Source organism: Aedes albopictus, chromosome 2 (genome assembly GCF_035046485.1).
Source record: "Aedes albopictus strain Foshan chromosome 2, AalbF5, whole genome shotgun sequence".
Lineage (NCBI taxonomy): Eukaryota > Metazoa > Arthropoda > Insecta > Diptera > Culicidae > Aedes > Aedes albopictus.
This window is the reverse complement of record NC_085137.1, coordinates 47,360,322-47,372,447: the sequence shown is the minus strand read 5'-3', so window position 1 is coordinate 47,372,447 and position 12,126 is coordinate 47,360,322.

Here is a 12,126-nt window from a genome sequence, read left to right as displayed (position 1 = left end):
AACACTCCTGATTAGCGCTGATCCGGCTCTGAGCTCAGTCCCCATAAGGGCCTGGGCCAACCCTCGGGTGGCCTCCCTGCTTGCATAGATAACCACCAGGATCCTTGGCGACTACTTCATTTACAGTGAGGGATAGCGGCTCTAAGGGGGGCCCAACAGACATGACTTCGAAATTCAACAACTGTAACAACGTGGTCGAGTGTGGAGTAACTGAGGGAGCGGCTTTGAACCCGTTCGCGCGTGGAGGCTTGGCTAGATCGCCACTCCGAAGGGCTGGTGCACCCACCAGCGAACCAGCGGCAGGAAGTTCAAGTGGAGCAAGTGGTGCACGAAGCGGTACAGCGCCGACGGAGGAAGCACAGATGACCGGTGCGGACCTCACGCGGGCGCTGAACCGCATCAGGAGCGGGCTACCAAAGATGTTGGTAGTTGCCGAACAGCTGGATGAGCTGATCGGCTACACGAGCGGGCGGACAACCATCAGCAAGGACCTGAAACAGGGCCTGCTGAAGCTCCGCAAATCACTGGCTCTGGCCAAGAAGGAGTACGACCTCCTGGTGGAAGAGCGAAGTGCTGCTGATACGAGCAGGGAAGAGCGGTCCACCCAAACGGACAACTTCCCGGCCCAAGAAGCGTCCGGCAGAGTCGGGTGCAAAGCCGCAGAAAGAGAAGGTAAAGACTAGCGTAGGTAACCAGGCTGCTAAGCCGGTTGCGAAGCGCGCAAGGGATAGGGAAACCAAACCCCAGCAAGCCAACAAGAGGAAGAACGGAGGCCAACCGGACCAAGGGAAGGAGAACCCTTGGATTACGGTAGGAAAAAAGAAGAAGGTGAGAACTACGAAACCAGCCCGCAAACGAGCGAGAAGTGACGCGCTGGTCTTCAAAACCGAGGCAGACACATACGCCGAGGTGCTGAAGGCCATGCGAGGCGAGAATCGTCTCTCACCGTTGGGCGCGGATGTAAAAAGCATCCGGCGCACCAGGACGGGAGAGATGATGCTAGTGCTGAAGAAGGAAGCAGCCAATAAAGGTACTTCCTACAAAGCACTAGCCCAAGAGGTACTTGGCGAAAAGGTGCTGGTAAGAGCCCTAACGGCGGAGACAACTCTCCAGTGTAAAAACCTGGACGAGATTACCGACGCAGAGGAGCTCGCAGCCGCACTCAAACAGCAGTGTGAGATAGATGTACCAAGTGCATCGATCCGCCTGCGTAAGGGTCCGGCTGGCACGCAGATGCCGCGTTCAAACTCCCCGTAGGGGATGCGAATAAGGCGATTTCAGTCGGGAAGATCAAGGTAGCTTGGTCAGTGTGCCCGCTCAGCATATACGAGCCGCCAGTGGCGTGCTTCAAGTGCTTTGAGCAAGGGCATAAGTCCTGGGCATGCAAAGGCCCAGACCGGAGTAAGCTCTGCAGGAAGTGTGGAGTAGAAGGCCATATCGCCAGGGAGTGCAACTCTGCACCAAAATGCCTGATTTGCACGGCGAACAAGGGCCACACGACGGGCGGGCCTAAATGTCCAGGCACGCGAGGAGGTCGAAGTTCCAAACGATAATGCAGGTTACACAACTAAACCTGAACCACTGTGAAGCCGCACAACAGTTGCTATGGCAGTCAGTCTCGGAGTCAAGTACAGACATCGCACTACTATCGGACCCATACCGCATCCCTCCCGATAACGGAAACTGGGTAGCGGATAAGGCCAAGCTAGCGGCGATCTGTACAACCGGTCGTTTTCCGGTCCAGGAAATAGTTTCCACGTCGCACGAGGGCTTCGCAATAGCGAAGATCAACGGGGTATACTACTGCAGTTGTTATGCCCCTTCCAGGTGGACGATAGACCAGTTCTCCTCTATGCTGGAATCGTTAACAAGCGCAATGGTGGGATTGAGTCCCGTGGTCATCGGTGGAGACTTCAACGCCTGGGAGATTGAGTGGGGTAGCCGCTAGATTAACGCGAGAGGTTGGGCCTTACTCGAAGCTATGGCTAGACTAAACGTGGATGAACGTAGGCGACAAAAAAACCTTCAGTAGGAATGGTTCAGAGTCCATCATTGATGTAACCTTCTGGAGCCCGGGTCTAAACCCTAGCTCGGACTGGAGGGTCGACGATGGATACACGCATAGTGACCATCTGGCGATTCGATACAGAGTGGAACACGGAGGAAGACGGCAACAGCCGAAAGTCATCGACCGTCATCGGGGATGGCTGACCTCGCGATTCGATAAGCCGGCATTTGTGGAGCGATTGTTTATGAAGAGTAACATCGACGATCTATCCAGCGATGATCTTGTCGGAACCCTAAGCCGTGCATGTGACGCCGCTATGCCAAGGCGATCCCTACCCAGAAATGGACGCAAACCGGTGTACTGGTGGTGTCCAGAAATCGCAGAACTCCGCGCATCCTGTTTAAGAGCTAGAAGGAGGATGCAAAGGGCTCGTACCGATGAGGATAGAATTGAACGAAGCGAGGCCTACAGGGCGGCTAAACTGGCACTGAATAAAGAGATTAAGACTCGTAAGCGGGCGTGCTTCGAAAATCTCTGCCAGGCAGCCAACACGACCTCATGGGGTGATGCCTACAGAGTAGTCATGGCCAAAACGAAGGGCGCGTCAGCACCCCCAGAACGCTCCCCAGAGATGCTGCAAAAGATCGTGGAAACGCTGTTCCCGCGCCACGATACAAGACCATGGGCCCCCATTCCCTATAGCCAAACCGGCCATAGCGAGGTAGCCCCGGTGACGAACGACGAACTCATTGCAATAGCGAAGTCGCTTAAGTTGAACAAGCCCAACTAACAATCACTCATTTAACAGGCACCATTATGACGAATTATTTCAGCATCATGATGAATCACATTTGAATTATTTTCACGTACAACCTATGTTCGGGTTTTGTTCACACAAATTTGGAGAAGTTATTAAGCATCATGTTGTACACCAACTTAATTTTTTTGTTGTTCAAAGCGTTTTACAAATGCACAGAAAAGTTGTTGTTCGGCTTTTTCAAAAATGACTGAAAATAAATAAAATGCAAAAATGTTGAACTCTCACGAGAGTAATTATTTGCTCTTGTATTGAGAACACCTATTATGAATTGAGAATTACATATAAAATTACCTAAATCCGGATTAGAACTCGAGATCTGTCGATTGCCAGCCGCATGCCTTCCTATCTGCGCCATCCTAGAGATGGTGAGATGCAGTACCCAAAGCAAAACATAATCTTCCCATGATTTAATAATGATCACTCCTAAACTTGTGTTCAGCAGTGGTGAATTAGTACAGCACGTGGTTATCAACTGAACAACGCCTCATACTTCAACAGCTGTTCAGCAAAAAACACGTGTTTTCCATTCTGATTTCGCTGTCAGTATTTTTATCGCACGGTGAGAAAACTTGTATCGAATGCGGCCAAAAAGTGTTGGTAGTTATTGAAGATATTGTTTCCAGACGTACTAATTGCGATATGAATATGTTTTTATTTTTATCATTAAATATCGATCTTTAAAAATGTATGACAATATGTGGTGCGGTATGGTCTTGGACATGGTGCATCCACAGCATCCCCGAATAGAAATTGTAATGTAGAAAACATCAGCATACATCTATAAAACCTTAACATTTAATGTATATCATTGTTCTTCTAATGTTTTCAGATTTCAATGTAACATCTAAGTACACAGTGATACATAAGATTTACATGTAACATTGAAATCAAACTTCACTGTGATGTTGAATTTAACATCATATAACATCCAAAGGACAACATCTTCAAATGTTACATCAAAATCAAATGTCATATCGATTTCAACTGTTGTTCACTTGAAACATCAGATAACATCTAACGACAGATAATTGTGATGTAACATCAGGATCAAACATCATATTGATGTCATGTATTGCTCACTTGAAACATCAGAATACATATCACGACACTAGAATGAAACGTTGCATTAGAATTAAATGTCATATTGTTGTTAAGTGTTGGCCACTTGAAACATCAGAATACATCAAACGACAGATGATTGTAATGTTACATTAGAATTAAACATCATATTGATGTCGGGTGTTGCTCACTTGAAACATCAGAAAGCATGTAACGACACCAGAATGCAACGTTACATTAGAATTAAACTTCACATTGATGTCAAGTGTTCTCCACTTGAAATCTTGGAACATCAGCATACACCTAACGACAGTTGAAATTAATGTTACATTAGAATCAAACATCACATTGATGTCTCACTCAATCATCAGAATGGATTCAGCGAAGCTCACTAGTTTGACGTTTGAGCGATGCCGTGTTTACAGATAATTAGCTTGTTTTCATAGCCATCTAAATAACACGACGCCGCTCAAAAGTCAAACAAAGTGAACACGTGCATTTGTGTAACGAAAGATAACTTTCCTCACACGTGTAAAAATCATAACCCATGCAAACTTTTTGCATGCCATGGTACGCAAAATTGGCCAAATTCCGTTGGACTTTCTGTAAGACACAAATTTAAAATCAGCTCGTGCATCCACATAAGCCTGTATTTAGCAATAATTTAGGAATGGCAATATTGTTTACACCGAAATACATAAAAATTCCACAAAAATGTGAGCAATCGAAGTATTTTAGAATTTATGCGAATGTTACTCATTTTTGAGTGCCATGGAGTTTTACTGACAATGTGTGGCTCTAATTCAGCGTTGTACGTAAATCCTTTCTTTCTGGAGTTGTTTCAAGATTTTTCGGTCGGTCGGGTGTTTCAAGTGTCGTTTCGAGTGTCGTTCGTGTTAAAAAAATAGTTTGCGGAAGCCGAAAAGAGTTTCAAAGGAAAGTCCGGCCCGGGAAGAACATTCAGCAAACGGCGGATTGCGGATTCCGTGCGGTTTCTGAGGTGTTTTGTGCATCGAAAAAGTAGGCAGTGTCACCTTTCCTTTTTTTCCTTTTTTCTTCGTCGACGTCGTGCGCCAAAAGTAGAAAGGTAACGAAGATGAAAAAGTTTACTAAGTGCCGCAATGGTGACTGGCTGATGGCGGGGAGCAAGGCTTTCTGTACTCTGAAGATTATTTTGTTGTTTTGATTCGGTGAGTGAAAGATTTGCGAAGAGACGTGCTGAACGATCGGAACTTCCGGACGAGATCAGATCACGTCAGATTTAAAGCGGTGCGGTGGTGACAAGATGAGTGACTCCGACGATGACATCATGGCCGGAAGGGGAGTCCGTAGCAGAACGGGACCGATTTCATCGACGGCTGCCGGACCAGCGCCGTCTAGCTGTCCGCGTTCCCCGTGTGGAGGTGCTTAATTGACGGCGAGTCCCGTGTAGTGGTGGTGGCGAGTGGTGTAAACGAGTGAACATATGGTTTGGAAGGTATTTCCGACCTGTTTGGGTGCTGCGGCAGTGAAACTCACAATTGTGAGAGCACCAACTAAAGGCGAGGAGGAGCTGTGTTCCAAGCGTCTGCTCTGGCTCCCAGCTGCATAGCGGAGCCCCACCGTCAAATCCGATAACCCTCGAGCAGTCGCGTCTTTGACTACCTGCAGCGACGCCGCGCTCACGCTGTGTACCACATGCGTGCAGTTTTCATGGCGCGTGTACTCAGTACACGACGCGACCGCTCCCGGGATAACGACAGAAACTAGGGAGCGAAAGTATGGTAAGTGTAAATACCAATTAAATATGACTATAGTACCTTAGACTTGACCCTTGATTGGCGATTTTAAACTTTTTACGATGCCATTGAACATGAAATATTCTGCCCCCACTCGCATATCAGTCCCATTTGACTTTTCATCACTTTTGAGTTAACGTTATGAATAGTCATCATTTTCAACGTACACCCGATTCTTTTTTTTGCACGGGTCTGGTTTTTGCTATAACTCAGTCAATTTTTGACTGATTCTCATGAAATTTTGTACACGGATATTACTGATGGTGCCTACATGTATATGCAAAATGTGGATTCTTCCTTGGGATGTAAAGTGTGGGTCTCGAGATGAACTAGCCTAGGGCTAAAAATCTCGTTAATACAGATAAAAAAAAACATGCCAAATTTTGCGGCTGTCAGAACCGCTTCCGGTAGGAAAAGACTTCTAGAACCATATGCTGTTATAAAGTGTACTTAGTAGCTCAAGATTCACGAATTTTCACTAGTATTCAATTCAAACAAACGTCATGCTAACAGCAAAAAAACCTGGGATTACTTTATGAATTCCTTCAGGGATACTTTCAGAAATTCCTCCAGGTTAGGGGGAGCGACACTAGTTTTGCCAAGCCGGAAAACCCCAAAAAAGTAAAAAAAAAGACGAAAAAACCCGGTAAAACCCGCAAAACTTTTGCGGGTTTCAGCGATTTTTTTGGTCTTTTTTCGACTTTTTTGAGGTTTTTTATCTTGGCAAAGCTAATGTCGCTCCCCCTGCTCCAGGTGTTTCTACAGGAACATCTCCAGGGATTCCTTCAGGAAATGGATGTAGATTGGATGTGGATTCCCTAGCCAAGATCACAGGGTTTGACGGTATTAAAGTGAAGGAAGTTAATTATAATTCTTGTAATGAAAATATCACCTTTAACACTTTAATGCGCCTCCAACGGTTCATTGCAAACCGGCTGCTACAGATGGAGTATAGCTGATTTATCAGAAATGCTCGATAAACAGGAGGGACCTGCTAGGGCTTAGTATTATCGTCGCACCACCAAATCGAAGTCGTCGCTTGAAGCACATGCGAAGTTGCAGCTGCGAAGTAAATTTGAATCTATTTTTTTCTGTTGCGCATCATTAAGCTAATTAAAAGCTACAATATGCACTAATCCAAGTTGAGTTGCGATATTTCTAAGTAGGTCAAAAATCAATTTTCGCACCGCCGGTCACTTCGGATTTCAAGCAAAAGCATAATAGTTTCTATACTCAGAAAACAGTTCCAGTCGGTTGAGTCCGGAAGGGTTATGAGAGTCGTTGTGAATCATTAAGAAAACATCAATCATCAATAAATCGATTGCAATAAAGTTTTGACCTGAGACAGTGAGAGAGAGGAGACAGCTCACTGACAGCCACGATGTTGACATGTCTTCTTCTTACTTCTTTTTACAACTTTGTGGGCCGCACAATGGTTTGAAAAAATATTATTGGTCAAAAATGATTTGCAAATTCAATTCGTTGCCACAGAGCATGGAAAATGAATGGATTCGTTGCGCTGGTCAAGGAAAACTGATCATTAAAATTTTATCTTTTATAATTACAACAAACGGAGCTAAATTTTAATAAGATCTTTTGGATATTTGGCCACTCCACACCATCAATGTGCGATTTTCAGCTCGGTTCGCGGTGACAGTTTGTGACAGGTTTTCCTTGACATTAAGTAGCACGCAATCGAAGCCAGCTGTCTCCTCTCTCTCAGGTTTTGACCATTTGTAACTTGTATGATAAGCTTTGAGGGACATTTGACTTAACTTGAAATTGTTAATAAGAGAAAATGTTATAGCGATATCATTTATTTTATGTTTTTTTTAGTAAATTGGTCTATTTTTAATATGCATCCCGCATATGCACTTTTTTCAATTTATTGCTGGCTATGTTGTTACATTCCTTCAAAACATATTTATATTCGAGTCAATAAGAGGGAATTTAAATGAACTATAATTAGCATCTTGAATTTTGAAGCGATGTTGAAATTTTGGATAATTTGGTGTTGTATTAGAAAATAATCTTAATAATTTTAGTTGTTAAAAATTTTAAGTTTAGTCAAATGATTTTCATAGCTCATTATATGGGTCATAGACGCTCAAAATTTCATTGCATTCGGATCATTGATTCCGGAGATATAACAGCTCAAGGTTTGATATCGGATAATAGGACGCAATCAGTGAAGTACTAGATTGAAAGTAGTGAGCTGGATTTTTGTATGGTGAGATGATCAATTCCCCATTTCTGCAATGAAATGTTGCAAACAGCGTGGGTTATATGATTCCTTGCCTAATTTGATGCTGTTTGAGCAAAACTTTGGATAACTGTGTTATTGAAGTTGCAAGAAATAAATAATACAACAACACAATTATCCAAAGTTTTGCTCAAACAGCATCAAATTAGGCAAGAAATCATATAACCCACGCTGTTTGCAACATTTCATTGCAAAAATGGAGAATTAATCATCTCACCATACAAAAATCCAGCTCACTACTTTCAATCTAGTACTTCACTGATTGCGTCCTTTTCCTTGAATCTTTATATTATGCTTTTGCTTGAAATCCGAAGTGACCAGCGGTGCGAAAATTGATTTTTAACCTACTCAGAAATGTCGCAACTCAAATTGGATTAGTGCATATTGTAGCTCTCAATTAGCTTAATGATGCGCAACAGAAAAAATAGATTCAAATTTACTTCGCAGCTGCAACTTCGCATGTGCTTCAAGCGACGACTTCGATTTGGTGGAGCGACGATAATAACTTTGTGTAGAATAGTGCGATCCTTTCCAAATTTTGACCACAGATACACAACTGGTGGTACAGTGGGGATTTGGGAGTGTTTGATGCGCTTTTCGAGGGGTTGCAGCTGTTTGAACATTATTGAAAAGGAAAAATTTTGCCTGTCCCGATCATTTTGTCTATCCCCTGTACACATGACTGCGAGACGACGTGGACAACATTGAGGAAATAATTAGTCGATATAGGGTAGTGAGACCATTAGGGAGGGGCCTCATTGGGGACACTTCTGGTTTTCATCCAAAACATGTCGTGCGACATATCAAACTTCATGATTTCGAATAACTGAGTCAGAAACGATACCCTGAAGCCTGTATCAACTAATATGGCCATCTCGGAACATCTAGCATAGGTTCCACGGGGGTAACATAGGGGACATTTCTGGATTGCAACCAAAACATGCCGTGCGACGTATCAAACTTTCACCAATTTATGATCAATTGAGGCTGAGGGCGACTTCAAAAAAATCGGATGAAAATTGACGAAATGCCAGCATTTTGAAAATGAGTTGTCGGGGGTCGGGTATGTGAAGGGTAGTCATATCGATCAGCTATTCTACGCAAATTGATTTCGGCTGGAGAAAACGTTGATTATACCAGAACATTCCTAAACATATTTTGAAGATTTAGAGTGATTAAAACCCACTTCTCAAACTTTTGACAGAGATAAAGGATATTTTGATGTTTGTATCAGACTTTGAGGCCTGAGTATTTAGGAAAACAATTCTAATTTAAATTCTCTAGATAAGGGCCCATATAGCCGAGGCGGTAAACGCACGGGTATTCAGCATGACCATGCTGAGGGTGACGGGTTCGATTCCCGGTCGGTCCAGGATCTTTTCGTAAAGCAAATTTCCTTGACTTCCTTGGGCATTGAGTATCTTCGTGCCTGCCACACGATATACACATGCAAAATGGTGATTGGCAGAGGAAGTTCTCAGTTAATAACTGTGGAAGTGCTCATAGAACACTAAGCTGAGAAGCAGGCTTTGTCCCAGTGAGGACGTTACGCCAAGAAGAAGAAGAAGATAAGGGAATACTGTGCTCCACGATTAGATCAATTACTACATTACTTTCGCTGCGTTTTCTAGAAATCGTAATCGTTAATCGTTAGTCGTAAGATTTGATCTCGGTAATTCAAATTAACGAACCTGGCCGGTAAAACATTCAGAAATTCTCCGAAATTTTACATTTTGTTTTGCAACTGTAATCGGCAAAAGGTTTGCTTTGCCGAGATTCGGAAAAAGTGCATCTGTCAAACTGTCATAAAACACGTGTCATCAGTGAGGGAAATTTTAGTGGAAAGAATTTTGATCACGACTAGTAAGTACCAACGGTAAGTTTTTAAGTAAAATTCATCATGTTCCGCTTTCTTTTACAGCTGTAAACATCAATCCACGTCGAATCAGATTGTTTGAGGCATCATATCAATGGAAGTAGTGATTTTACATGCGCACGGCTTGAACGTTTGTTCCCGCATGGTATGGCGCAAGTGCGACCGGAATCCAGGACGGAATTAGGAAAATATACATCTTTTAAGTGTACCATGTACGATGAACATAATGTCAGAAGTAGGTTCAGTGCTAAGTAGGTAGAGGTGTAGACAATAGGTGTATTGATGAGAAGCTGTTATTAACTATTCGAATTTCTCTTGTTGTCCAATAGAATGTCTGAAATGCTACAAATTTGATCAAGCACGCCGTAAAATTCGTCACCCATGATTTGGCGCCTACATCAGTGGTCTAACGACTCTTCGCGTTCTCGGCACTAGTTCCAATATGTCGCTTAAAGAGTTGCCACATATGATGTTAGGTAAGCTGAGGTCAGTTAACTGACTGATGGGGCACGGGAGCTATTGCAATGATCAAAATGTATGCATTACTAAGTCATTCTAGACGGACTATCGAAAGAAAAACGAGTATTTAAGGATATAACTTCAATCTATCATGTCGGAAGTAAGGTAAGGTGCTATGTAGTTAGAGGTGTAGACAATAGGTGTATTGATGAGAAGTTGTTATTAACTATTCGAATTTCTTTTGTTGTCCAATAGATTGTGTAAAATGCTACAAATTTGATCAAGCACGCCGTAAAATTCGTCACCCATGATTTGGCGCCTACATCAGTGGTCTAACGACTCTTCGCGTTCTCGGCACTAGTTCCAATATGTCGCTTAAAGAGTTGCCACATATGATGTTAGGTAAGCTGAGGTCAGTTAACTGACTGATGGGGCACGGGAGCTATTGCAATGATCAAAATGTATGCATTACTAAGTCATTCTAGACGGACTATCGAAAGAAAAACGAGTATTTAAGGATATAACTTCAATCTATCATGTCGGAAGTAAGGTAAGGTGCTATGTAGTTAGAGGTGTAGACAATAGGTGTATTGATGAGAAGTTGTTATTAACTATTCGAATTTCTTTTGTTGTCCAATAGATTGTGTAAAATGCTACAAATTTGATCAAGCACGCCGTAAAATTCGTCACCCATGATTTGGCGCCTACATCAGTGGTCTAACGACTCTTCGCGTTCTCGGCACTAGTTCCAATATGTCGCTTAAAGAGTTGCCACATATGATGTTAGGTAAGCTGAGGTCAGTTAACTGACTGATGGGGCACGGGAGCTACTGCTATGATCAAAATGTATGCATTACTAAGACATTCTAGACGGACCTAGAGACGGACAATCGAAAGGAAAACGAGTATTTAAGAATATGACTTCAATCTATCAATATCTATCAATCGCAATACATATAACTGTGGTATGTAATCTAGAACATTAGAACACGTTTGTTTTTTGCAAATATGAGTATCCATCTTGGTATCAAATGGTTATGTACATCAGAGAACGTAAGAAAACGTCTGAATCTAATGTTTTTTCATCAACATACATCAGAAATACGTTTGAATCTAATCTATTTGCACATCATAAAACATTTAAAAACATTTTAAATTAATGTCTGAATTTACGTCAACATACATCAGGAAACGTCTGAATCTGATGTTTTTTACATCAACATACATCAGAAATACGTTTGAATCTAATGTATTTACACACAATAAAACATCTAAAAACGACTAAAACAAATGTCAGAATTGACGTCAACATACATCAGGAAACGTCTGAATCTGATATTTTTTACATCAACATACATCAGAAATACGTTTGAATCTAATGTATTTACACATCATAAAACGTCTAAAACAAATGTCAGAATTGACGTCAACATACATCAGGAAACGTCTGAATCTGATGTTTTTTACATCAACATACATCAGAAATACGTTTGAATCTAATGTATTTGCACACCATAAAACATCTGAAAACATCTAAATCCGATGTCTCAATTTGCATCAATATAACGTATAATTCTAATGTTTTTTACATCTACATACATAACAAAACGTTTGAATCTAATGTTTTTGCACATCATGAAACATCTGAAAACGTCCAAATCTATTGTTATTTTACATCAACATACAAAAGAAAATCGTTAGAGTTTTATGTTTTTTGCACATCAAAAAACATTTGAAAACGTCAGATTTTGATGTTTCGGATTATTTGCTTGACATCAGAAAAACGTTTGATTTCCTGATGTATACATTATGTTACCTTGCATAAACACATCTGAATCGTAATGTTTTCTAATGTTCAACATC